This window comes from Zingiber officinale, chromosome 8B (assembly GCF_018446385.1).
Source record: "Zingiber officinale cultivar Zhangliang chromosome 8B, Zo_v1.1, whole genome shotgun sequence".
Taxonomy (NCBI): domain Eukaryota; kingdom Viridiplantae; phylum Streptophyta; class Magnoliopsida; order Zingiberales; family Zingiberaceae; genus Zingiber; species Zingiber officinale.
The window spans coordinates 99,538,482-99,560,614 of record NC_056001.1 but is presented as its reverse complement, the minus strand read 5'-3'; the positions used below and the strand labels follow the sequence as shown (position 1 = coordinate 99,560,614).

Genomic DNA, 22,133 nt, shown 5'->3' with positions numbered 1-22,133 from the left:
TATGAACTTGGCTAAGTCTTCATGTTTATATGTTGCTTAGAAGTTTATTTCTTGTTGTTATGAAGTTTCGGCCATGATGGAGTTTTAGGGTTCATGAAGCTTAAAACCTAATTTAGCATGCTCATAGACTTCTTTATGATATGTTATGAAATTAGCTAGGTATTCATGTTTATATGTTGCTTAGAAGTTTATTTCTTGTTTTTATGAAGTTTCGGCCATGATGAAATTTTAGGGTTCATGAAGCTCAAAACCTAATTTAGCATGCTCATAGACTTCTTTATGATATGTTATGAAATTAGCTAGGTATTCATGTTTATATGTTGCTTAGAAGTTTATTTCTTGTTTTTATGAAGTTTCGACCATGATGAAATTTTAGGGTTCATGAAGCTCAAAACCTAATTTAGTATGCTCATAGACTTCTTTATGATATGTTATGAAATTGGCTAGGTATTCATGTTTGTATGTAGCTTAGAAGTTTATTTTCCTTTCCTTGTAGTTTCGGCCATGATGGGTTTTTAGGGTTCATGAAGCTAAAAACCTAATTTAGTATGCTTATAGACTTCTTTATGATATGATATGAACTTGGCTAGGTATTCATGTTTGCATGTTGCTTAGAAGCTTATTTCTTGTTTTTATGAAGTTTCGGCCATGATGGAGTTTTAGGGTTCATGAAGCTCAAAACCTAATTTAGTATGCTCATAGACTTCCTTATGATATGTTATGAAATTGGCTAGGTATTCATGTTTGTATGTTGCTTAGAAGTCGTTTCCCTTTTCATGAACTTTCGGCCATGACTATAATCTAGGGTTCAAGAAAGTTTAAATTTAAACTTAGCAAGCTCATGAATTTCCCTTATGATATGATATGAAGGTAGCTTGGTATTTTTATGCTTATGTAGAACTTAGTTTCATGCTCTTAAAGGTTCGGCCACAACTAAGTTAAAAGGCCTAGGAAGCTTAGAACCTACTACCTATGCTCATGATATTCTTTATAGTTTATTACATGAAATTGATTTAAGGTTCACATGCTTATATGTTGTTGTAACCTAAAACTAAGCATGGTGACTTTCGGCCACCATATGAAATTAGGGTTAGAAACCCAATTATAACTTTACTAGGTGTCTCACATACTAGGATATGAATTAGGAGATGCTAGTAAATGTTTTCCATGTATGATTATGGTTGCCTATGATGCTTTATATGCTTATTTAAGGATGCTCAGGAACTATGCATGATGATGACTCTTATGATGTGTTTTATGCTTAAGTATGCATGCCTTATGATAAGACAAGCAACATGTCTATTTATGTATGTTTATGAACTATGCATGAAATGAGTCTTATGATGACTATGTACCCAAGCATGTATGATTTCAAATATGTAGCATGCTAATTTACGTAAGCTTATGAACCAAGCATGATAATGATTTTATATGATGGCTATGTGCCCAAGAATGTATGCCTTATGATATGATAAGAAAATGGCTAAGAGTTGCTTCCCTTAAGTTAGGATTAAGAGCACTCTTCATGTTAAGACAAGAGCATGACATTTATGATGATATGATATGACAGTTATGATGATATGATATGCATGACATGTATTTTACTTTGTATGGCTTGTACCAAGGGTGAGCTCCATAAGCGCCCCTAGGCCGACAGACTATGAACGGGTCTAGTAAAAAGGGATGGGCTCCTTAGTACGCCCCTAGGCCGACGGACTATGAACGGGTCTAGATCCCTAGTAGGTTCGGGGCTAGCTACCCTGTCCTAGGGATTTGTGCGCATATATGTATGTATGTGGTACAAGCCGGGCCCTCATGATGTTGATATTATGTTTAAATATTAAAATATATGTTTAAAGACATCTTGCACTTGACATGACATATGTTTTGAAAAGGACATTTTGCATAATGCACTCATTCATAATATGATATGTTTTTATGAATTATATGACATGATGTTATGTCATACTCTTATGACTTATAGGACATGATGTTATGGGATGTTTTATTTATGATTCATATGACCTGATGATATGTTATGCTTCACATCACATGACCCCTTTATTATGGTATGTTAGAATCATGGTTCATAATGATATGATATGATAAGAAGTATGTTCACATTACATAATGTTAGATGATTATGTCTTTATTGATTATATGCTGATATGATTATGCTTTGAGATACGGTTTTTGTGAGTAGGAAAGGATCTTACTGAGCCTGTGTGCTCATAGCTTACTTCCTTGTACCACAGATAAAGGCAAGGGATGGATGATCTAAGGGAGTTGCAGGAGAGGCAAGGAGGTGTGTGTGGCAGTGGCTCGGCTAAGACAAATAAAGACCTGCTATGTTATATTTTTATTATAATTGACATGAACCAATTATATTATGTTACATTCCAGCATAATTTCATGACATTTCCGCTGCTTATGTTATTAGAAAGAAATTTTAAATATGCATGTGTATTCTGGAATAGTTAGGTAAGTAAGTAGCGCCGTCCCTTTTAGTAGCAGGGAGGGCGGGCGTTACAGATCAAACCTTACGCTTCCCGCTTTCCGGCGATCTCCTTTCTCGCCTCTAGTAAGTAACTTGCTGTTCCGCTAACCTTTACTTCTGTCTATGGCTGAAGAAACAATCGCTCCTTAGTATGTCCAGATTTCATCTTCTTTCGACAAAAATGCTAAGCTTGCTATTCGCCATCAATATGAAATCCCTAGGGAATATAGCATCTTAATCCCTAAACCAGATGATCATCCTCACCGTCCCCCTGCTAATTGCGTGACTTTTTTCCGGGATCAGCTAATAGGGGGTTTGAGATTTCCCATTCCCCCTTTTCTAATTGATGTGAGCCAGTATTTTGATATTCCCTTGCAACAATGCGCACCAAATGCCTTTCGTTATTTGTCTGGCACCTACATGCTATTTCGTCTGTTAGATATTCCTCCTACTCCCCAAATTTTTTTTATGTTTTCCTACCCAAAATGCTCAGAACCTGGCGTTTTTCTTTTCCAATCCCGGACTTAGATGGTCCTTTTTGAGGATATGCCTTCGTCTCTCAAAGCTTGGAAATCTCGTTTCTTCTTTGTGAAGTTTCCGGGACCCATCCCTTGGTCCTATGCCTGGAGATCCTCCTTGCCTCCCTTGCCCGACGTTAGGGAGTTTCACCTTCATCCCTCTTTTCCTGTTTATTGTGAAAAATTACTATGTCACCGGTTTTCTATCCCTAAGTGGCTACGGGTCGATCTTCTGTATCTATTTGGTCTAAGCCCTGTCAAGCCTGATACACAAGGCTCTTTAGGTAAAATTCTGCTTCTTCCTTCTTGATATTTACTAACTGAAACATTTTCTTCCCTCTATGTAGTGGATAATTTTTATTCTGCTTTAATCGATGAAGAACTGCGTCTGGAAGAAGATGCACTTTGCGCAAAAGAGCAAGAGATTCTTGCTGCCATTACTCCACCACCCCCAGTCGAAGATTCAGTTCCCCTGGTTGAAGTATCCAGCTCTCAGGTAGTTTCTGAGGTTCCTGAAGGCTCTCCTGCAGAAACTCCTGCTGTCTCTCTGCCGACTATTTCTTCATCAGTGGCTGTTGCTCCTTCAACAACCACTCCCCTTCCTATCATTGAGCTTACATCTCCTATGAGCTTCGGTAAATCAATAGCTGAAGTTGCTCCCGGCAAACGCCCAGGGCATAAACTTACTAGGGCTCCTCCTCCCAAAAGGAGACTCATCCTTTCTGCTGAAGAATTGCTCTCAGAAGACTTTGCTTCTGCTGATCTTCCTTCTGCTGAGCCCACTTTAGCCGACCTTTATCCTTCTCTTGTTTTCTCCTCTTCACCTTCCTCTAGTACCACTGCTCCTAGTGGCACTTCTTTCACCTTTCCTCTGTCTATTCCGGAATCTGGATCTTTACTTTCCTCACCTTCTTCTTATCTGGTTTTCGCTCCCCCTTCTATTCCAACTTCTTCTTTTTCCATGGGTTCCTCTGCCATTCCCGTCCTCCCTATCTTGTTGGGGGGGGGGGGGGGGGTTCTTTTGCTATTGCCTGGGAGGAAATTCATCCTCTCTTTGGGGAGCTTACCACCCCTGAGACAATCGATCGATTCTCTCACAAGGAAACCCGGGTATGTTCATCAATGTTTATTTATTTTTTATCCTTGACTATTTGCTGACCCTTCATTATATTTCCAGCGATGGTTAGAAAACATGGGTCTATCTCGGCTAATGCATAACTTGTATAATGAGAATAAGAAATTGAACCAGCAAGTTGCTGAGATGTCTTCTGCTAGAGTTTCAAAAGAATCCAAGAGACAATATGAATCTCAAATTGAGAGTCTCCAATCGCAACTCAAATTAGCTATGGATCTTGACCAGGAACTAACTTCTAAATTAGAGAATCAGACGGTCGAACTTAAGAAGTTAAAATCTGAATATGAATCTACATTGGCTGATAAACTCAAGGCTTTGCATTTGAAAGATGATGAGATAGCTTCTTTGAATACCTCTTTGAACATAGCCAAAGCAGAGACATCCACCAAAGACGCTGAGCTAAAAACTTCTCAAATGGATTTAATAGTCTACAAGGCTAGTGAAGACACTCGCTTCAAGGAGGGAGCTACCGTCTTGATCCACTCTCTTGAGTTCAATAGGCCCATCGTAAAGTCGATTTTGGCAGCCTACAATGCCGGAGCTGAAGGAGCAGTGAAGCAACTACGAGAAGAAGGCTTTTTATCTCGTGATCCCCCTCTTAATTTCTTGAACCGACGTAAACTTCTTGATAATAGGCCCGCTGATCTATTTCCTCAGTTAACTATAGAGTAATTTCTTCACTCGAATCCAGATTATTGTAAAGTTACCTGGAATTCGTGATGACAATCTGGTTTGTTCATGTAAAGTTGAACTTCTATCTTTATTACTAAATCTGTTCCTTTTCGTGATGGTTACTTGTTTTATCTAAGTATATCGGATGTCGCTTGGCTTGCCACTATGAAACCTCACTCAATATACTATAATATCCTCTATCTCGGCCGATCCATTGTGACCGGCCGGTTCATACTTGTGTTTACAAATATCGTCCGGTACTTTGTAGTTAACTAAGTCCCGCCCAATTTAATGCGGCCCGTCGTAATATTATTAATATCGTTCGGTCTATTATAACCGGTCGATTTATATTTGTGTCTATGAGTACCATCTGGTGCATTATACTTAACTAAATTTCATCTGATTTATTATGGCGAATGCCAGCTGGCTTGCTATTATAAAACCTCACTCAATATATCATTCATCTCGGCCGATCTATCGTAACCGATCGATTCATACTTATGCTTACAAATCCCGTCCGGTACTTTCTAACCGAGTCCCGTTCGATATAACATGATACTTTATAATATGCTATTTTCGATATCAATTGGTTTATTATACCTGGTCGATATACCCTTAGGCGAGAACATATCGACTGATGCCTTATACTTAACTAAATCTCGTCCGGTCAAGTGTGACTGTCCGGGTTTATTGTTTTATCCAAATAGATAATCTGAAATTATTTTATCAACCTAGTACCCGATCGATTTTCTCCATACTTCTTTGATTCTTTAAGAATCAAGCATATATCGAGAAAAACCTGGTCACGTTTCCCAAGGAAGATTACTAGACTTAATACCTTTTTCTTGGGATTCATCCTTCTTTTTGAATTCGATTATATCCTTTGATGACATTACCTCTTTATGACGGTTACGATTCCGGGTACTCTTCCTTATTGGATTCATACTCCTTCTCTCTATACCCACTTTTATACTTAAGTTTTACTCAAACTGCCATTGATATTACTATTTTATATACCCCTATGCTTTCGAATTTTTCCTTTTTCTAGTTCTTCTTCCTCTCCTGTTTAAGGGTTCTTGGGTATAAGGCCCTGAGGAAGATAGAAGGAGGTTTAAGATGCTATCTTCTTCTTTTTGAATATCCCTACCTTCTCCTTTGTTTGCTTTCCTTCTGTCATTCCGCCATGGCCACTTCTCCCCCTGCATGGTTTCTTTCGTGCGCTTCTAACCTTATAGAACCAGAGGAGGTGGATTTACAAGTGAGCTATGGTTTTCCTTCCTACATAGTTCGCCCTACCCCACAGGATAGACCACATCTTCCTCCTCTGGGATACATATCTATCATTCGGGACCAAGTTTTACAAGGTTTTCGATTCCCTCTTCATCCCTTTTTCTCTGATGTTAGTATCTACTTTAAGATTCCCCTTAATCAATTTATCCCTCAGTCTTTTTCTATCCTCATGGGTTTCGTTGGGGTGTCTAAACTGCTAGATTTTCCTCTATTCCCTCATCTTTTTCATCACTTCTTCATTCTGCGCCAAGTAGATATCAGTGTCTTCAAATTTCAGTCTCGCCCTAAGGCTACTTTGTTCAACCGAATTCCTCCTCAAGGGGAATGACGTCACAAAATTTTCTTTATGTGCCTCCCTTCTTCTCCTCATTTTCCTGTTCAATGGATATATGATATCCCTCCCATTCCTAGTGCCGACAATCTCCTCGATGATCCCTCTGTCTCATTCGCTTTATCCAAGCTAAAGGGGGCAAAATTCAGCTTACCATCCTTGATTGTGGAAGGCTTGATGTTTCGGTTTGGGATAAGTAACATCGACACTCCCCTGGATGTCACTTTTGGTATGTCTAAACATTTTGAACTATATTTATCAATTGGTTGCTAATCATCCTCTATAATGATGCCCAATTCTTATGTTTCAGCTGATGCTCTTCTACCGGCCTTCATGTATAAGAACACTACTATGACTAAGTCTCTTCTGAATAATCTCGGAGAAAAATGACTACAAGCTCTTCAAGCCAATCTCACTTCCTCTACCCTGGGTTTGTTGTCTAAAGAAGAGCAAGAAGCGGAAGCTGCTGCAACTATGGAAGAGGAAGAGGAACAACCTTTTATTACCTTGATCAAGAAACCCAGGCTGACTGAGGATGTTCCTTTTGGCGACCTCTTTGGTACCTTTGTACAAAATCCCCTCGTTTCGGCACCTATTTCTTTTAAGAGAGGTAAGGCACCAATGTCTCCTACTCATATTATCTCCAATCTTTCTCTTAGGATGATGAGACCGACTCTACTCATCCTCTCCTCTCCTGTTATTGTTTCAGCTTCTTCTGCTTCTCAGATGGTCGTTACCCCCTCTGTATCCTCTCAACCTCTTGCCCCGGCCTTGCCTCCTCTAGCTTTTGGGCCACGAGCTAAACGAACACCTTGCCGGAGATCTTCTCCAAGTCCAGGGCCATTAGCAATCCGTGCTTCAACAATTGAATCAACTCTTCTTGTATTACCACCTTCCGTCCCCTCTAGTTCTTCTTCTGTTGTTCTTGTTTCCACTACTTCTTTCCCTTCTAGCTCATCCTCTATCATTCCCGGTTCTACTACTCCCCTCATTCCTCTTCCCTCTTTTTCCACGACCCTCTTCTCCTTCTGCCTCCACGCCTTTATTTAGACAAGCTATGGGTCTTCTCTCTCAAATGGGACAAACTTCGGACCCACCTGGTTACGGTTTTTTACAACTACAAGGCCCACTGTCTGAGTCTTGGTTGCATAGCCAAGAATTATTAAAAGGCACTAGTATTTCCAGCCGTGTCGACCATCATAGTTGCCAAACTGTTGCTGTAAGTATTTTTCATTACATATTGTTGACTTCTTATTACTTTCACTAAATGTATTATTATTTTTAGTTCCTTGCCTCAAGTCTTCATCTGGACCAGCTAGTCATTGCCTTAGAAAGGGAAAATGGCAAGTTAAAGGCTCAGGTAGAGATATTGCAAGCCAATCTTCCTCCTTCTCACATTGAGCTCACCCAATTACGCAAGAAAGTAGCCTCACAAGATCAACAAATAGAGGCTATGAAGAAAGAATTACAGGAGTTACAGCAGTCATTGAAAAATAAAGAGCTTGAAAGGAGAACCTTAGAGCTACAAGTGGATCGATTACATTCTGGTCTGCGGATGGAAATTGCTCTGAAGGACAAAGTCCTTTCAGATGTTTCTCATAAAAGCCTTATTCTAGAGAAAGTGGAGAGGCTTCATAATGTCTGTCATTCTGATCAGGCTCAAGAATCAGCATCAAGAGATTTTGCTTTGCTAGAAGATCAAGAACAAAGAAAGGCCCAAGATGATGAAATATCCTCACTTCGAAAAGAGCTAGAATAGCTTAAATTGGAGAAAGACACTCTCAAAGATCAAGCTGCTAAAACACAGGCTGAATTTCAAAGTTATAAGGAGCATGAGGAAAACCGATGGGAAGAGAGACGCCTAACTTATCTAAGGTCTCCGGCGTTTGTTAACGAATATGTTCATCGAATCATAGGGGCTTTAAATCATTCTGTGGCAGGGATTCTTCAACAACTGAGAGAGGGTGGTTATCTACCCAGGGAACCTCCTCCTCTATTCGTAAACCGTCGCAGACTCAACAAAGAATTACCCGAAAATGTAACGAGCCATTTTGAGTAAGCATGGTTATGTATTTAAAAAGACTTATAATAAAAGACTTGTAATTAGAAGACTTGTAATGAAAAGACTTGTAATTTAAAAGATCTGTAATTAAGTAGTTGCACTATTAAGAAAAATTTGGTACTTACCTGTTTTTCTTGGTTTGTGTTAGCTTGACATTGCTTCCTTTGAAATGCTTTTAAGAACTAAGAATAAGTATTATCTCGTTCAAGAATTCCTCCCTTATTCCTTGGAATTAGATCTTGTTTGGATAAATTCCTTAATTGGTAACATCTCAGAAGAGCATGTAATTCCGAGCGATTTTATATGAAAAAATTTCATGGAATTTCTGTGCTTTAGTTGAGTATAACTTTCTGAGTAATTTCAGATAAAAAGCTTCATATGATCGAGACTCCAGATAGGGAATGTAATTTTGCAAGATTATATGTATATATAGAATCCCCCTCGCACATTGAATCTTGATCTGGAGTGTAATACCAAATGATTTTTATGAAGAAATCCGCATAACTCTGAATTTATACTGACAATATAATTCCGATCGATTATGCTTTTATGATAGTTTAGAGTCCCCGGTTTCTCCCATGAAGACCCGTCCGAGTTACCTCATGAGATTTCCCAATCGACTATACTTTTATGATAGTTTAAAGTCTCCGGATCTTTCCATAAAGACCCGTCTGAGTTACTTCATGATATTTCTCGATCGACTATGCTTTTATGATAGTTTAAAGACTCTGATTCCTCCCATGAAGACCCGTCCGAGTTACTTCATGAGATTTCCCGATCGACTATGCTCTTATGATAGTTTAAAGTCTCCGGTTCCTCCTATGAAGACCCGCCCGAGTTACTTCATGAGATTTCCCGATCGACTATGCTTTTATGATAGTTTAAAGTCTTCGGTTCTTCCCATGAAGACCCGTCCGAGTTATTTCATGAGATTTCCCGATCGACTATGCTTTTATGATAGTTTAAAGTCTCTGGTTCCTCCCATGAAGACCCGTCCGAGTTACTTCATGAGACTTCCCGATCGACTATGCTTTTATGATAGTTTAAAGTCTCCGGTTCCTCTCATGAAGACTTGTCCGAGTTACTTCATGAGATTTCCCGATCGACTATGCTCTTATGATAGTTTAAAGTCTCCGGTTCCTCCCATGAAGACCCGTCTGAGTTACTTCATGAGATTTCCCGATCGACTATACTTTTATGATAGTTTAAAGTCTCTGGTTCCTCCCATGAAGACCCGTCCGAGTTACTTCATGAGATTTCCCGATCGACTATGCTTTTGATGTAAAGTAAAAATGCTTGCACTAACCTTGTGATGGTTTAGCGTTCTTTGGAGATTTTCTTAAGGAAAACCTGGTAGGCCCTTCCTTAGAGCTCCCATTCGGCGATCGTTTGAACAGATTAGAACTGTTTGCCTAATAATTATCATGCTGTTTGAACCATATTTGTTTCTTGGGCGATATTTGGCCTGAATTGTATTTATTGAGTTGAATAAAGTACATAAACTATAAGCATATTTGTCATTTATACACAGGGAAACCGCTTCAAGTAATTCTGATTTGTTCTCTCAGACACATTCTTGAATGATATGAGCTTGTTAAGTTCGGTAGGGATGTAAATGATTTGCACTCGAGGGACGCTCGAGAGTTCTTCCTTCAGTGTCTTGTAGATAATATGAGTCCGATGTCAATTTTTCCACCACCTTGTAAGGCCCTCCCCATTGTGGTGCTAACTTGCTAACATCCCCAACAGGCTTAACACGCTTCCATACTAGATCTCCCACTTGGAAAAATCTTGGGATGACTCTTCTATTATAATTTTGTCTCATTCGTTGTCGATAGGAGGTGAGATGAGTTGCAGCTTTGTCTCTGATTTCCTCTATCAAATCCAGCTCCATGAGTCGTCGACCAGCATTATCTTCATCATATAACTGTTTTCTATCAGATTCTATTCCCACCTCGATAGGAATTACTGCTTCTCCCCCATAAACCAGTTGGAAAGGAGTCATCCCTGTAGCTTCTCGGGGTGTAGTACGATAGGCCCAAAGAACACTGGGTAATTCATCTACCCAACTACCTCCAACATGATCTAGTTTGGTTTTTAAGCCTCTTATAATTTCTCTGTTGGTTACCTCTGCTTGACCATTACTCTGTGGATACGCCACAGAGGTGAATGATTGAATGATACCATAGCTTTTGCACCAATCTAAGATTCTGTCTCCTTGGAATTGCCTTCCATTATCAGAAACTAATTTGTGAGGAGTACCGAATCTGCATATGATATTTTTCCATAGGAATTTAATAACTACATCTTCAGTAATTCGAGCAAGTGGTTCTGCTTCTACCCATTTAGAGAAAGAATCCACTGCTACTAATAAAAATCTTCTTTGTGTAGTTGCCATAGGAAATGGGCCCACTATATCCATGCCCCATTGATCAAAGGGGCAGGAGACTATAGAGGTTCTTAATAATTGCGTGGGATGATGTGAAATATTCTGATGTTTCTGATAAGAAATACAAGTTCTTACCAATCTGTTAGCATCTTCATGTAGAGTAGGCCAGAAATATCCTGCTAGTAAAATTCTGCGAGCTAAGGATCTCCCTCCTATATGACTGCCACATGAGCCTTGATGAACCCCTTGCAAGATAAATTGTATATCTTTTGTGCCAATACACTTAAGAAAAGGTCTGGAAAAAGCTCTTTTATATAATTGCTCCCCTATCATAGTATACTGAGCAACTCTCTTCTTAAATATCCTTGCTTGTTCTGCATCATTCGGAAGAATGCCCTGTTGCAAATATAATATGATTAGTGCCTTCCAGTCACCTTGTATTTCTACGTCAGCTTATCTTTCGATACAAGATATTAACAGGGTCTGTTCCACTGGCCGATCCAGATTCCATGGTGTTATAGAAGAGGCCAATTTAGCTAATTCATCAACAACATGATTCTCGGATCGAGGAACTTTGTGTATATTTATTTCTTGAAACTGAGACTTCAATTTATCAAATGCCTCAGCATATAACTTGAGCCTATAATTATTAATTTCAAAGTTATCTGATAATTGTTGAGCTGCTAACTGAGAATCAGAATAAATGAGAACTCGAGCTGCCCCTATATGCCGAGCGGCTTGTAATCCGGCTATTAATGCTTCATACTCTGCCTCATTGTTAGTGGCTCTATAATTTAGCCTGACAGAAAGTTGAAGTCTATCTTCTCTGGGAGATATAAGGAGAACATCAATTCCACTACCTTGTCTGGTTGAGGATCCATCCACATAAACTTTCCAAGTATTTTCTTCCTCAGGGCCCTGAACTTCTATAATGAAATCTACTAGAGCTTGTGCCTTGATGGCCGAGCGAGGTTCATATTGTATGTTATACTCACTAAGTTCGGTCGTCCATTTGATCAATCGACCCGATGCCTCCGGGTTAAGCAACACCCGCCCGAGAGTATTGTTGGTCAACACAATAATTGTGTGTGCTAAAAAATATGGGCGCAACCTCCAGGCAGTCAACACTAATGCATAAGCCAACTTTTCTAGTGTAGTATATCTACACTCGGCTCCTTTTAATAAATGGCTGGAACAATACACAGGGTGTTGCTCTTTCCCTTATTGTCTAACTAACACAGAGCTTACAACGTTTTCATTGGCCGAGAGGTATACCCACAAGGTCTCTCCTACTACAGGTTTAGCCAATACAGGAAGGGTGGACAGATAGTCTTTCAACTCTTGAAAAGCTTTGTCACATTCTTCGTCCCATTGAAATTTGTTAGCTTTCTGAAGTATCTTGAAGAAGTGGAGACTACGATCGACCAACCTTGAAATAAATCTAGACAAGGCTGTAATCCGGCCGGTGAGTCTTTGAGCTTCCGTCATGTTGTGTGGTGGCTCCATGTTCTGCAGAGCTTTGACTTTGCTTGGATTGACCTCTATTCCTCGCTCGGACACCATATAGCCCAGGAACTTTCCACCCTTCGCTCCAAATAGACATTTGCCTGGGTTCAGCTTGAGCCCATATTGCCTCAATGTCTTGCAAGTTTCCTCCACATCCCTGCACAGATCAATAGCTTGAAGAGACTTAATTAAGATATCATCGACATATACTTCCATATTTCATCCAATCTGTTTCTAGAAGACCTTATTCATAAGCCTTTGATAAGTTACTCCTGTATTTTTTAGTCCAAAGGGCATAACATTATAATAGTAAGTACCTTAAGATGTTATGAAACTGACCTTCTCTTGGTCCTCCTTAGCTAAAGGGACCTGATGATAGCCCTGATAAACATCCAGCATAGAAATGTATTCACACCCAGATGTAGAATCTACTAATTGGTCAATCCGGGGTAACGGATAATAATCTTTCGGGCAAGCTTTGTTGAGAACGCGGAAATCAATACATACCCGCCATTTGTTTCCTGGCTTAGAGACCAAGACCACATTAGCTAGCCAGCTAGGGAACTATACCTCCCTGATGTAACCAGCTTCCATGAGTTTAGTCACTTCCTCCTTGATGATCTGATTTTATTCTGCACTGAAATTCTTTTTTCTTTGCATGACCGGCTGGGCATCTGGGAAAACATGCAAAGAGTGTTCCATTACCGAAGGGGAAACACCCATGACTTCTTTGGGCGTCCAGGTAAAGACATCATTGTTTTTCTTCAAGCACTGAACCAGCTCAGCTTTTAATGTAGGCTCAAGATCGACCACAACATAAATAGTAGCTTCAGGTCGATCAGTTTGTATCTGGACTTTTTCCTTTTCTTCATAAACCAGAACAGATGACTTTTCTTGAATGGCATTAACCTCCATTCTTTGGATTTTCCGAGCGGCGCTGGCTTCAGTTCAGACGATCTCCACATAACATTTTCGGGCTGTCTTCTAATCACCCCGCATTTCCCCGACCTGATCATCAACGGAAAATTTAATATTTTGACAGAAAGTAGAAACGACCGCCCTAAACTCATTTAAGGCCGGCCAACCTAGTATCACATTATAGGAGGAAGGGTCATCTACCACCATAAAGTATGATCTTCTTGTTCTCATAAGAGGCTCTTCCCCTAGAGATATGACCAATTTTATTTGACCCAGCGGTTGTACTTCATTACCAGTGAATCCATATAAAGGAGTTACCATCTGTTGAAGTTCACTCGGGTCAATCTGCAGCTGATCGAAAGCTTTCTTAAAGATAATATTCACAGAACTACTAGTATCTACGAAGGTACGAGAAATAGCATAATTAGGTATCACAACCTTGATTATTAATGCATCATCATGGGGTATTTCTACCCCCTCGAGATCTTTGGGTCCAAAACTGATTTCTGGACCAGCTGCTCTTTCCATGCTACACCCCACAGCATGTATTTCAAGTCTCCGTGCGTGTGCTTTTCTGGCCCTGTTGGAATCTCCATCAGTAGGCACACCCGCGATCATATTAATGTTGCCTTGGGCGGCATTGCTCCTGTTTTCTTCTTGCCGAGCGGTCATGACGTCAGGCTGAGTTTTCTCGGGCACCTGACTTGTACCGGCCGGGGTTGGTAATATGCCTTATTGAGGCTCGACCGGGCGATATTCCAGTTTGAGCAGACTTTGCTGTCTGGGGTATTGTTGTCGATAATAATTTTGCCTTTGATAATGATCCCTGTTTGCTCTCTTATTTTTCAAAACAAAACAGTCCTCTGTATGATGACTGCTGGTCTTATGGTATGTGCACCACCTTCTTGGTGCTTCTTGTTGCATCTCCACGTGTTGTACTACTTGCGGACGATATTCTGGATGATGATGAGGTGGATGAACTACTTGAGGTCCCCTAGGTGGAGGGACAGGAGCAGGAGCCTTCTCCTTAATAGGGGTAGGAGAAAAAGTAGTGCCTTCTTTCCTACGAGTAGCTTGAACTTCTTCCACGTTAATGAATTCAGTGGCACGCTCGATCAAGGAGTCAAAATTGACATGAAGATTTCTTACTAGATCTTTAAATAAATCATTATCATTCAGACCTTGAGAAAAAGCACTTACTAATATTTCAGTGGTAGCGTTGGGTACATCAATAGCTACCTGATTGAACCTTTTGATATAGGCTCTAATGGACTCCTTAGATGCTTGTTTAATTGAAAATAGACTCCAGGGAGTTTTATGGTACCTCTTGTTGCTAGAGAAATGGTGTAGGAAAACCTTCTTGAAGTCCTTGAACTTTCGGATAGATTTTTCCGACAATCTCTTAAACCAACGCTGAGCGGCTCCTCCGAGTGTTGCGAGGAGCATCCGACACTTCACTCAATCAGAAAATTATTGTAATAATGCCACGTTCTCAAATTTTAACAAGTGATCTTCAAGATCTGTAGTCCCAGTGTACTCGCCGATTTGAAGATTTTGATACCGCTTAGGAAGCGGATCATCTAGTACACCTTGAGAGAACGGAGAAATGATTCTCTCCAGCGAACTATCACTAGTTATCATCTTAATTTTGCGCTTCTCCCTGTCTGGTGCTTCGCTAGAGGATTCCTGAAATATAGGCTTTCGTCCTCCCTGCTCCAAAGGAGTATGAAGGAAGGCTTGAGGACATCTAGTCGGGGAAGCTGTAGCCGGAGGGAAATATACATGTTCCTCTTCTTCTGGCTCCTTTCCCTTCCGATGCTTAGTAGTCGAAATCTCTGGATTGTGACCTATTGGCAGAGTAGCCCCAGTATGAGCCTGAAGTTGTTGTTGTTGTTGTTACAAAGCTTTCTGTACATGAGTATTAATGAGAAAATCTAGATCTTCATGGCTAATAGTGAGTAGATTTGATTTTCCAGCCTCTTCCATCTCGTAGTCTCAGATTCAGGTGAAATTCCCACAGACGACGCCAAATTTGATCCTGTCTGAGAAACTTGACAAAATGAAAAGCTGGGGAGAAAACCTACTGCTGATGAAGAATAATACCTAACTGACTGGATACCGATCCGAGAAAACCAAAGCGGATCGGGGAGAATAAAATCACAGAATACCCTCCTCGTGCAAAGCTTTAATGGTGAGAGAGAAATTTGACTAAAGAAAAATGAGATCCGGAGCTCACAAGGCTTCCTGCGCACAAGAGACCAACCAACACTATCGTCAGTGACCTAAGACCGGGGTGGGAATCCCTGGCTACGCCCTCCGACGCTCAAGTCAGTGATCTCTCCTTGTGTGTACGAAGGAAGAAGAAGAAGATTAACAGTAGTTGAGAATTAGGGTTTGTGAGTGTGAATCTCAAAGTGAACTTACCTAGCCAACGGAGAGGATTCCCCTTTTTATACCACTTCATATAACCTCCGTAGTCATGAAGTGGACCTCGGTTTGTTATGAGATGACGTAAGCTGCGTACTTGTGGTAAATGACTTTTAAGGAATCTTTTTTGTACCCCAAATGTACATTCTTTGTTATCTAGTACCTGCAGAAAAGTCTAGAAGCATACTTCCCGCCAAATAGGTAAACCTGTTATTCAATCACAGACAAATATCTTTATTAAATTAATTATGATTCTACTTGTTCGTCCTGTCTTTATTACGTTAGAGACAACTTGGTATTATACTATGTTTTGTATTGACCGAATATTAAACCAAGACCCTGTTCGATCGGTTTATCATTATCATTCAGTAATATTTACCAATTCTATAAAGCTTTAGATCTTTTTATTCCGGATTAATCTTAGATATGTCACTTTAAACAATCCTGGCTTTTTATCTTAAACGTGTAAACCGGACCAATATTGACTTACCTTTCCTGAGATGTATCCCGACTGATATTGGCCTACTCTTCTCAAGATAATTCTCGATCGGTATTAACTAACTTTCCTTAAGGTACCTATCGGTCGATATTAACCTGCCTTCCCCTAAGGTATATCTTGGCCGATATTAGCCTACTTCTCTTGAGGTATGTATCGATCGATGTCGGTCAACCTCCTTTGAGTTATATATCGGTCGATATTGGATTACTCCCCTTAAGGTATATCTCGGTCGATATTGATTTACTCTAAGTAAGGTATATATCGCTCGATATTAACCTGCCTTCCCCTAAGGTATGTCTTGGCCGATATTGGCCTACCCTAATTAAGGGTATATATCGGTCGATATTGGCTTACTCCCCTAAAGGAATATCTTGGTCGATATTGGTTTACTCTAATTAAGGTATATATCGGTCGATATTAACCTGCCTTCCCCTAAGGTATGTCTTGGCCGATATTGGCCTACCCTAATTAAGGTATATATCGATCGATATTAACCTGCTTTCCCCTAAGGTATGTCTCAGTCGATATTGACCTACTTCTCTTGAGGTATGTATCGATCAATGTCGGCCAACCTCCTTTGAGGTATATATCGGTCGATATTAGCTTATTTCCCTTAAGGTATATCTTGGTCGATATTGACTTACTTCTTAATTCTGCTATCTTCTTTCCCTTTTTCACCAGGGAACCACTAAACCTAACCCATATCAGTTGTTTTTAATAAAACGTGGTATCAGTGTGTCTATTCTCCGTGGGTTGTTTATTTGTTAATTGTCTCTTTTTTTGGGTTCCCTTCCCCCGGAAGGCGGTGGTGACCGCATGGGAAGCTGCGGTGGTTTGTTTAGTTGACTTTTACTTTTCAATTTTTGTTGTCTGGTTGTTTCGTCGGGGGGAGGGAGGGGTTTGACGGCGGAGGGTCGATTTGCGCGAGGGCCGTTGGCGGTTTAAATAGGGAGAGTGTGGTAGAAATGATGAGTGCGATCATACCAGCACAAATTCATCGGATCCCACCAGAACTCCGAAGTTAAGCGTGCTTGGGCGAGAGTAGTACTAGGATGGGTGACCCCCTGGGAAGTCCTCGTGTTGCACCTATTTTTGTTATTTTAGTATTATTATTGTTATTGTAGTTTTTAATAAAAATGTGGTATCAGTGTGTCTATTTTTCATGGGTTGTTTATTCGTTAATTGTCTCTTTTTTTGGGTTCCCTTCCCTCAGAAGGCGGTGGTGACCGCATGGAAAGCTGCGGTGGTTTGTTTAGTTGACTTTTAATTTTTTGATTATTGTTGTCTGGTTGTTTCGTCGGGGGGAGGGAGGGGTTTGACGGCGGAGGGTGGATTCGCGCGAGGGTCGTTGGCGGTTTAAATAGAGAGAGTGTGGTAGAAAAGATGGGTGCGATCATACTTGCACTAATGCACCAGATCCCATCAGAACTCCGAAGTTAAGCGTGCTTGGGTGAGAGCAGTACTAGGATGGGTGGCCCCCTGGGAAGTCTTTGTGTTGCACCTATTTTGTTATTTTTGTATTATTATTGTTATCGTTGTTTTTAATAAAAACATGGTATCAGTGTGTCTATTTTCCATGGGTTGTTTATTCGTTAATTGTCTCATTTTTTGGGTTCCCTTCCCCCGGAAGGCGGTGGTGACCGCACGGGAAGCTGCGGTGGTTTGTTTAGTTGACTTTTAATTTTTCGGTTTTTGTTGTTTGGTTGTTTCGTCGCGGGGAGGGAGTGGTTTGACGACGGAGGGTCGATTCGCGCGAGGGCCGTTGGCAGTGTAAATAGGGAGAGTGTGGTAGAAAGGATGGATGCGATCATACCAGAACTAATGCACCGGATCCCATCAGAACACCGAAGTTAAGTTTGCTTGGGCGAGGGCAGTACTAGGATGGGTGACCCCCTGGGAAGTCCTCGTGTTGCACCTATTTTTGTTATTTTTGTATTATTATTGTTATTGTTGTGTTTAATAAAAACGTGGTATCAGTGTGTCTATTTTCCGTGGGTTGTTTATTTGTTAATTGTCACTTTTTTTGGTTCTCTTCCCCCGGAAGGCGGTGGTGACCGCACGGGAAGCTGCGGAGGTTTGTTTGGTTGACTTTTAATTTTTCGATTTTTGTTGTCTGGTTGTTTCGTCGGGGGGAGGGAGGGGTTTAACGGCAGAGGGTCGATTCGCACGAGGGACGTTGGCGGTTTAAATAGGGAGAGTGTGGTAGAAAGGATGGGTGCGATCATACCCGCACTAATGCATCGGATCCCATCAGAACTCTGAAATTAAGTATGCTTGGGCGAGTGCAGTACTAGGATGGGTAACCCCCTGGGAAGTTCTCGTGTTGCACCTACTTTTGTTATTTTAATACTATTATTTTTATTGTTGTTTAGAATAAAAACTTGGAATCAGTGTGTCTATTTTCCGTGGATTGTTATTCGTTAGTTGTCTCTTTTTTTGGGGTTCCATTCCCCTGGATGGCGGTGCTGACCGCACGGAAAGCTGCAGTGGTTTGTTTAGTTGACTTTTAATTTTCAATTTTTGTTGTCTGGTTGTTTCATCGGGGGGAGGGAGGGGTTTGACGGCGGAGGGTCAATTCGCGCAAGAGCCGTTGGCAGTTTAAATAAGGAGAGTGTGGTAGAAAGGATGGGTGCTATCATTCCCACACTAATGCACCAGATCCCATCAGAACTCCGAAATTAAGCGTGCTTAGGCGAGAGCAATACTAGGATGAGTGCCCCCCCGGGAAGTCCTCGTGTTGCACCTACTTTTGTTATTTTAATATTATTATTGTTATTGTTGTTTATAATAAAAACGTGGTATCAGTGTGTCTATTTTTCGGGGTTGTTTATTCGTTAATTGTCTCTTTTTTTGGGTTCCCTTCCCTCGGAAGGCGGTGGTGACTGCACGGGAAGTTGCGGTGGTTTGTTTAGTTGACTTTTAATTTTTCGATTTTTGTTGTCTGGTTGTTTCATCGGGGGGAGGTATGGGTTTGACGGCGGAGGGTCGATTCGCGGGAGGGTCGTTGGCGGTTTAAATAGGGAGAGTGTGGTAAAAAGGATGAGTGCGATCATACCAGCACTAATGCACCGGATCCCATCAAAACTCCGAAGTTAAGCAAGCGTGCATGGGCGAGAGCAGTACTAGGATTGGTGACCCCCTGGGAAGTACTCGTGTTGCACCTATTTTTGTTATTTTAGTATTGTTATTGTTTTTTTTAATAAAAACGTGATATCAGTGTGTCTATTTTCCGTTGATTGTTATTCGTTAATTGTCTCTTTTTTTTTGGGTTCCCTACCCCCGGAAGGCGGTGCTGACCGCACGGAAAGCTGCGGTGGTTTGTTTAGTTGACTTTTAATTTTCAATTTTTGTTGTCTGGTTGTTTCATCGGGGGGAGGGAGGGGTTTGACGGCGAAGGGTCGATTCGCGCGAGGGCCGTTGGCAGTTTAAATAGGGAGAGTGTGGTAGAAAGGATGGGTGCGATCATACCCGCACTAATGCATCGGATCCCATCAGAACTCTGAAATTAAGTATGCTTGGGCGAGTGCAGTACTAGGATGGGTAACCCCCTGGGAAGTTCTCGTGTTGCACCTACTTTTGTTATTTTAATACTATTATTTTTATTGTTGTTTAGAATAAAAACTTGGAATCAGTGTGTCTATTTTCCGTGGATTGTTATTCGTTAGTTGTCTCTTTTTTTGGGGTTCCATTCCCCTGGATGGCGGTGCTGACCGCACGGAAAGCTGCAGTGGTTTGTTTAGTTGACTTTTAATTTTCAATTTTTGTTGTCTGGTTGTTTCATCGGGGGGAGGGAGGGGTTTGACGGCGGAGGGTCAATTCGCGCAAGAGCCGTTGGCAGTTTAAATAAGGAGAGTGTGGTAGAAAGGATGGGTGCTATCATTCCCACACTAATGCACCAGATCCCATCAGAACTCCGAAATTAAGCGTGCTTAGGCGAGAGCAATACTAGGATGGGTGCCCCCCCGGGAAGTCCTCGTGTTGCACCTACTTTTGTTATTTTAATATTATTATTGTTATTGTTGTTTATAATAAAAATGTGGTATCAGTGTGTCTATTTTTCGGGGTTGTTTATTCGTTAATTGTCTCTTTTTTTGGGTTCCCTTCCCTCGGAAGGCGGTGGTGACTGCACGGGAAGTTGCGGTGGTTTGTTTAGTTGACTTTTAATTTTTCGATTTTTGTTGTCTGGTTGTTTCATCGGGGGGAGGTATGGGTTTGACGGCGGAGGGTCGATTCGCGAGAGGGTCGTTGGCGGTTTAAATAGGGAGAGTGTGGTAAAAAGGATGAGTGCGATCATACCAGCACTAATGCACCGGATCCCATCAAAACTCCGAAGTTAAGCAAGCGTGCATGGGCGAGAGCAGTACTAGGATTGGTGACCCCCTGGGAAGTACTCGTGTTGCACCTATTTTTGTTATTTTAGTATTGTTATTGTTTTTTTTAATAAAAACGTGATATCAGTGTGTCTATTTTCCGTTGATTGTTATTCGTTAATTGTCTCTTTTTTTTGGTTCTCTTCCCCCGGAAGGCGGTGGTGACCGCACGGGAAGCTGCGGAGGTTTGTTTGGTTGACTTTTAATTTTTCGATTTTTGTTGTCTGGTTGTTTCGTCGGGGGGAGGGAGGGGTTTAACGGCAGAGGGTCGATTCGCACGAGGGACGTTGGCGGTTTAAATAGGGAGAGTGTGGTAGAAAGGATGGGTGCGATCATACCCGCACTAATGCATCGGATCCCATCAGAACTCTGAAATTAAGTATGCTTGGGCGAGTGCAGTACTAGGATGGGTAACCCCCTGGGAAGTTCTCGTGTTGCACCTACTTTTGTTATTTTAATACTATTATTTTTATTGTTGTTTAGAATAAAAACTTGGAATCAGTGTGTCTATTTTCCGTGGATTGTTATTCGTTAGTTGTCTCTTTTTTTGGGGTTCCATTCCCCTGGATGGCGGTGCTGACCGCACGGAAAGCTGCAGTGGTTTGTTTAGTTGACTTTTAATTTTCAATTTTTGTTGTCTGGTTGTTTCATCGGGGGGAGGGAGGGGTTTGACGGCGGAGGGTCAATTCGCGCAAGAGCCGTTGGCAGTTTAAATAAGGAGAGTGTGGTAGAAAGGATGGGTGCTATCATTCCCACACTAATGCACCAGATCCCATCAGAACTCCGAAATTAAGCGTGCTTAGGCGAGAGCAATACTAGGATGGGTGCCCCCCCGGGAAGTCCTCGTGTTGCACCTACTTTTGTTATTTTAATATTATTATTGTTATTGTTGTTTATAATAAAAACGTGGTATCAGTGTGTCTATTTTTCGGGGTTGTTTATTCGTTAATTGTCTCTTTTTTTGGGTTCCCTTCCCTCGGAAGGCGGTGGTGACTGCACGGGAAGTTGCGGTGGTTTGTTTAGTTGACTTTTAATTTTTCGATTTTTGTTGTCTGGTTGTTTCATCGGGGGGAGGTATGGGTTTGACGGCGGAGGGTCGATTCGCGGGAGGGTCGTTGGCGGTTTAAATAGGGAGAGTGTGGTAAAAAGGATGAGTGCGATCATACCAGCACTAATGCACCGGATCCCATCAAAACTCCGAAGTTAAGCAAGCGTGCATGGGCGAGAGCAGTACTAGGATTGGTGACCCCCTGGGAAGTACTCGTGTTGCACCTATTTTTGTTATTTTAGTATTGTTATTGTTTTTTTTTAATAAAAACGTGATATCAGTGTGTCTATTTTCCGTTGATTGTTATTCGTTAATTGTCTCTTTTTTTTTGTGTTCCCTACCACCGGAAGGCGGTGCTGACCGCACGGAAAGCTGCGGTGGTTTGTTTAGTTGACTTTTAATTTTCAATTTTTGTTGTCTGGTTGTTTCATCGGGGGGAGGGAGGGGTTTGACGGCGAAGGGTCGATTCGC

General features: G+C 41.2%; 6 non-coding genes and 6 pseudogenes across 6 annotated transcripts; all 12 read left to right on the top strand.

Moving 5' to 3' along the window:
* Positions 1–17,214: 17,214 nt before the first annotated feature.
* On the top strand, positions 17,215–17,333 carry LOC122018369. Its single transcript, XR_006121777.1, has one exon. It is a non-coding gene; the product is annotated as a 5S ribosomal RNA (ribosomal RNA).
* Positions 17,334–17,629: 296 nt separating this feature from the next.
* Positions 17,630–17,748, top strand: LOC122018030. The gene has a single exon (XR_006121541.1). It is a non-coding gene; the product is annotated as a 5S ribosomal RNA (ribosomal RNA).
* A 295-nt stretch (positions 17,749–18,043) lies between these two features.
* LOC122018033 lies at positions 18,044–18,162 on the top strand. Its single transcript, XR_006121544.1, has one exon. It is a non-coding gene; the product is annotated as a 5S ribosomal RNA (ribosomal RNA).
* Positions 18,163–18,457: 295 nt separating this feature from the next.
* LOC122018045 lies at positions 18,458–18,576 on the top strand. The gene has a single exon (XR_006121556.1). It is a non-coding gene; the product is annotated as a 5S ribosomal RNA (ribosomal RNA).
* Positions 18,577–18,871: 295 nt separating this feature from the next.
* LOC122018091 lies at positions 18,872–18,990 on the top strand (annotated as a pseudogene).
* Positions 18,991–19,285: 295 nt separating this feature from the next.
* LOC122018060 lies at positions 19,286–19,408 on the top strand (annotated as a pseudogene).
* A 290-nt stretch (positions 19,409–19,698) lies between these two features.
* Positions 19,699–19,817, top strand: LOC122018044. Its single transcript, XR_006121555.1, has one exon. It is a non-coding gene; the product is annotated as a 5S ribosomal RNA (ribosomal RNA).
* Positions 19,818–20,112: 295 nt separating this feature from the next.
* Positions 20,113–20,231, top strand: LOC122018086 (annotated as a pseudogene).
* A 295-nt stretch (positions 20,232–20,526) lies between these two features.
* On the top strand, positions 20,527–20,649 carry LOC122018059 (annotated as a pseudogene).
* A 289-nt stretch (positions 20,650–20,938) lies between these two features.
* On the top strand, positions 20,939–21,057 carry LOC122018043. Its single transcript, XR_006121554.1, has one exon. It is a non-coding gene; the product is annotated as a 5S ribosomal RNA (ribosomal RNA).
* Positions 21,058–21,352: 295 nt separating this feature from the next.
* Positions 21,353–21,471, top strand: LOC122018085 (annotated as a pseudogene).
* A 295-nt stretch (positions 21,472–21,766) lies between these two features.
* LOC122018058 lies at positions 21,767–21,889 on the top strand (annotated as a pseudogene).
* Positions 21,890–22,133: the final 244 nt, after the last annotated feature.